Here is a 6,311-nt window from a genome sequence, read left to right on the forward strand (position 1 = left end):
CTGTTAGCAGTGCGGCAGATATCTTATACTTAGCCTACGCGATATCCGTTGCTTTTCTGTCTGTTTTTTCTTCACACAGGACTATGAGAGGCAGACTGTAGTTTTTTGGATGAATACCCTCTTTATGTGGACCAATTTATCACGCCACAGGGAAAAATGCTCTACATCTACATGAGCACCTGGTGTCCGGGCCTTTTCAACGGAGGAGAGAGAGAGAGAGAGAGAGAGAGAGAGAGAGAGAGAGAGAGAGAGAGAGAGAGAGGTGGAAAGATAGAGACAGCGGGAGGAACGTTTTACTCTCGTGCTTGGATTACAAGTTGGCTTCGTTTCTGGTTTGTTGCGGCTTCCAAAATGCACTCCTTTGCCAGTTCGAATTAAAAGCTCTTTGACAAAACCGTCAATAAAATGTATAATAAATGATATGTAAAGGAGACATAAACAATTTAAAGGTGGAAGTGCGGCGAAGATGAGGGATCAGAAAGTCTGGCTCGAGAGCGCGGTTAAACTTTAATCGCATCTCCATAGCAACATGCGACGTGCTTTATGGGTGGTTGCCTGAGTCTGAGGCCTTTTGTCTCTTTAAGAAATATACAAAGTAAACAACAAAGTAGTCCTGATCAAACGTGTTTATCTGCTTGGCCAGTCATTTTGGGACCTATTCCGATAAAAAAAAAAAGGTTCTAGGGAGAGCGTTGGGGGGGGAAACACAAACCAAACTGCCGGGAAACGTTTAACTGTACAGACAAAGAGAATAGCTACTGCTCTTTATTGCAGCCCCTAGACATCCAATGGGTACTAAAAGACTTGAAGAAGCCAACGAGCCAGTGAGGTAAATATAAAGAGAGAGTGGGAAAGGAGGAATTGAGCGAGATGTTATTTATTGATAAGGTAAGAAACAACTGTGAGGAAGTAGCTTTGAAATGTACAGCGTTCAGAATCGCAGCGGATGCTCTGGCAAGCTGTGGAGGATTTCATTCAAAGACAGCTAGTTTGGTCCATCACTTCATACCGATTGGTAGATGACTGAAATGAAAAGGCTTGGTTGAATCCGAAAAATTCTGGATAAATAAAACGGAACTGAAAATGCTCATTCTGAATTAACCTTTATTTTGGAATGATGATAATGATAATAATAATAATAATAATGATGATAATAATAATAATAATAATAATAATTTTCAACATAAACAAAATTTTACAAAGCTGACCCACTGCCAACATTTTTGTTTTTGTTTATTTCTGTTTGTATTAGATGTCTTCTATCTTCGTTCAATATAATATAATATAATATAATATAATATAATATAATATAAAAGTTTGTTTATTCATATTAATTAATCATAATCCTGTTATAAATTTATTAAATTATTATAAAATTAATGCATAACATAAATATGGATATTTTCTGTTTGTTTGTTTTAGATGTCTTCTATCACATAATAGGCTATAATATAATATAATATAATATAATATAATATAATGTTTGTTTTGTTTAGTTTGTTTGTTTGTTCATATGAATTATTCACATTCCTGTTATAAATTAATAAAATTATTAAAAAAATCAATGCATAACATAAATATGAATATTTTCTGTTTATTGTTTAAGATGTCTTCTATCTTCTTTCAGTATAATATAATGTAATATAATAGGCTATAATATAATATAATATAATAAATATTATTATTATTATTATTAACAACAACAATATTACGAATAACAATTCATTAATAATGATCATATAATAATGAATAATAATAATATTATTATTAATAATTTGAACAATTATAATAAAAATATTATTTGAATTATTATTAATAAAATAATACTTCATAATAAACTGATATGATATTATTATTTCAGATTATTATTATTATTATTAATAATTTGTAGTGTAATGATAATTTAGTTATTTTTGTGTCAATGTGGAAACAATAAAAAATCTTTTCTGTTCTGGATATTGAATCATATCATCAAAAAAAACCCAAAAACAATGTTGGCTTTAAATCAGTGCAAATCATCATCAACCAAGTTAAGATATTCTTAAATCAGGATAACTTCACATTGATCAAGTGTCAACATTTCTAGTATTTCCAGTTTATTTTTGTCTTTCAGTCCTTTATACATCACTTGGGGCAGAACATATTTCAGTGTCCGAATATGTCAGAGCATTCCTTTGATGCCCGGTATAGCTTCTTCCGACAGCCCATGGATTCCTATTCCCTGAGAGAGTGTGCTCGGGGTTTCCTTCTCCCTCCCTCCAATATGCACTCCAGGAAAAAAAAAAAAATGGCGTGGAAATGAATTATGGAAATTTTGATTGGAAACTTGTACAGTGTCCGTGTTTCATTTAGTCTTGCTGCATCCCGGGGCAGTGCCACAGCGCTGTGAGGAACTGAGCAGGAAATATCGCTCCGACTAGCGAGAGCACCTGGAGGCCGGAGAGACCGCGATTTATCTGCGAGCCTGATGCATGCACTCGAGCAGGTGTATTTTTTAGTCCTTGCTGGAGGCCCCAGGGTGGTTGTCTTTTTATGCTGATCTTGGACCAGAGTTTTGAAAATGTAGCATCAGGTATCTCATCACAAAAACAGGTTTAAGATCAGAGCAAAGGAGGAACCAAACCCCCAGTTCACAAACTCCTCTGGTACTCAGCCTTCGCTGTGGGGAAATCTTCTCCATAATCATTCGTTTCATCTGTTTGTACTGTACTGTACTGCAGTTTGTCTTCTGGCACTTCCAGTAAATGTCGTTGTTTTGAAGTATGTGAAACATCTTGAAGGAGAAAGTGCGCCTTATCAATAGGATTTATTTTGAATTCTCTTTCATTTTTTTGCCTTTTTGATGCATTTTAGAGATTTTTGATGCGAGTAAATTATGTAAATGCGAGAGCAGCATTTCTTCACATCATCCTGTTTCCAACCCAATATTATCAATTACTTAAAGAAATAGATCACCCAAAAATGAAAGTTTTATCATTTACTCACCCTCATGTTGTTCTCTTTGACTTCCTTTCATCTGTGGGACAACCAGAGGAGAAAATATGAAGCCTATATTTTCCATGCAATTATAATGAACAAGGGCTGAGGCTGTAAAAATGTAAAAAGAATGCAAAAACACCATAAAGGCGTGATTTGTATTCACTGTATTCCAAGTCCTCTGAAGTCATTTAGACAGCTTTATGTAAGTAACAAACCAAATTTAAGTTTAATATTTGTTCCTTGACACAACGCAGCAAGCAAAAAAAGACGTCTAATAGCCGTTCAAACACAGCCCAGACGTCTAGGCTAAAACAAGGCAAAATTTGGGCTATCAGTAAACTTTTATTGACGTCTAACAAGAATAGACGCAAAGGCTACACATAGAACATGTCAAAGAAATGAAACTAAACACCTTGTAATCACTGTTGACTTTGCTTACATGATGGAATATTATACATTTCGCAAGTTATTTTGGCAAAAACAACATGTAACCAAATTCAAGGTTATTTTGGCTAGAGGGTTAGGCTACTCATAGCTATATCAGGTCTATAGTTAACCTAGATGGTGAAATGACAGCTATTGTTTGCTGGGCAGTAGCGATGCCTGATTTATGAACAAATAGTTCTATTGAGTCAAATCTTTTGAACGAGTCAGTTCATATAGTTCACAAAACCAATCTGAGGCTGCGTCCGAAACTTGACTTCAGGCAGCGTTTGCGCACCCAGGTGACTCACGAAACTGATTTCGGACAGACTTTGGAAGCAGCGTAACGGTTGAATGATCTACAGGAAAATAGAGCGAGCTTTGGTGATAACTAAGCGAATATTTAATTACTATAATAGTAATTCCTTTCTAGAAATCACAGTTGAGCTAGAAAAAGAAAGATGACGTCTTTTCTACAGCGAAAAACGTTGGTCAAAAACGTACATTTACACACAAACTGAACATCAACCTCAACTTTCAGACGCCATCTTTATTTTTCTAGCACAACTGTCACAGACTGGAAAGCACAGGATTGTGGGATATCAAAGGCAGCGATGGATACATCTATGCCAATCAGATGAAGGTATCTCAGGAGAGAGGAAGTGAAGCTTTGGATTCGGACATGCCTTGATGCCTTCCTACCTTGGAATGCATCCTCTGAAAGGCAGCATCTTTCAGTATTTCGGACACAGCCTAGATTATTTATTTGCGAATCAGACTGATTTGGATCTTGCTGACTCACTTACTTGAAAGCTTGCACATTTTTGTAATTACATAAATAATTGGTCTCTGATGAAAATGAGAATCTGCTTTTTTCTGCCCTTATGCTTATACTAAGAGTTTAAAAAAAAATCAAAAACAGAGTTTTTATCTATAAGAAAAAAAAAAAAAAAAACTTGTTTGCTCTCAATGTAACCCTATAGAGTCCTGCAGTGATTACGTTTTGTAGGAAAATAGGATTTTTCCAGAGGATTTTTGTAGAAAATAAGATCTGTGACCAATGAAAGTTTATGATTCTTACATGTTTTGTGATAATCTTCACAAATGAACACATGTTTTGTGATAATCTTCACAAATGAACACAACCTTTGAAGCCTAAATACAATCGCCAAAAGTAAAAAGCTAGAAGTAGGCAATAAATGCACTACACTTTGGTCACATGACTTCATCACTTTATGCGCTGTTGAGGTCTAGGGTGTCCCGAAATGAGCTGTTCTTGCAATGAATCCCCAAAATAGTTCTGTATTTTTTAAGTTTTGTAAGGAGGAATCTTTTTAAAAATGGTGTGCTAATCTGCTAATCTACTACAGCACATGTTTGGTGGAGGTTATTGCTGAAGTTGGTTCTATGAATGAATTAGCCCCAAAAATCAAGTTAATTTCTAAAAACTTTTTCTGCAACTGATGGCTTTTAACTTCAGATATCCATATAAAACAATCCATATTAGAAAGTAGCAATGGCATGAAGAAAGTTATGTAACATGCAGCATTATGTAGCATTTTGCTAAAGAACACATGCAGTCTCTTAAAGGAGTCATGACCTCGTGTTACCTTGGATACCCAACGCTCTATTATAGTCTTTCAGGCACTTCTAAAAAAAAAAAGTGGAAAAAAAATAAACACAGAGCTCCTCAGACCCTTATTTCTGAAGGCATTATTGTATCGCGAGATCTGATGCGATATTTTGGCTGTCGTGGACGGTCATTATAATAATGCAAATGAGGGGCGCGTTGATTGGTGGCAGGAAGGAGGGGGGTTGACACCGCAGGTAACGCTTTACATATCATTCCAAAATGACATGGCGCAAGTTGTGAATGAACCCGACCTGGCCGCGACCGGCTTCCCGGCCAGTGTATAAGTATGAGGTGCCGTTTAGGGCTTAAATCAAACTTCATTCACGCACACATATATGAAACACGCTTGCATACATATATACTAAGTAGTCACACATACATGTATATGAACTCTCCATGCACATACTCATATGAGACGCGAGCACACACACACACAAACTCGCGCACATACTCATATAAGACGCGAGCACACACACACACAAACTAGACGGCGCCTCATATATAAGCGTTAGGCAATCAATATACAATAGCCGAATTCATGATGATCTCAGTCATTTGTTGTTTGCAAAGTAACGTTAGCAGCCATTCCCCATGTTTACCTCGAAGCTAATACTCCCGCTAGCATACAATAGCCGCATTAGCAGTTAGCTGCTGTTTGTTACACACAGTAGAGCAATAAAAACACATTCTTACCGTTTCAATTGCAGGCAAGTCTCTGATTGTTGAAAATGGCCCCTTTTTCCCGAGCTTCGATGCCAACTTCCCCTGATATTGCCCCAAATTTGTGAAGGATTCCGGCGTACAATGTTTAACACAGCACAGACACCTAACGTTAAGCCAGTGGGAAGGGTTGTAGGAACCGCGTCATTAAAAATGAATTTAATCCACTAGTCCCTGACAGCTTGGTCCGTTCTTGGTAGAGAAAACACATTTACATGTTGATTCTGGCAGTCAACAACAGAGCAACTCACGTGTGCACTACGTTTCTGCATCTTTCTCGACTGAACTGAATATGAGGGGGAGAGGGGCGGGCTTCCTGCGGCAGGTCTGCGGTGTCCATATATGGTATATCTTGCCCCGTCATGACGTCAAGTCGGGGCTGAAATTAAAATCTCGTATTTGAGTGCGCGTGCACGCGCGCTGGTTTACGAATCCTGGGGTAAACAAACGCTTCACTTTTAAATATCGGCTTCCCGGCCAGTGTATAATCGTTAGGTAATCATAACATACATTGATTCTCGTGGAAAAGTGAAAATTGCAGGTCATGACTCCTTTA

This window comes from Leuciscus leuciscus (assembly GCF_965113295.1).
Source record: "Leuciscus leuciscus genome assembly, chromosome: 25".
Classification (NCBI taxonomy): Eukaryota; Metazoa; Chordata; class Actinopteri; order Cypriniformes; family Leuciscidae; genus Leuciscus; species Leuciscus leuciscus.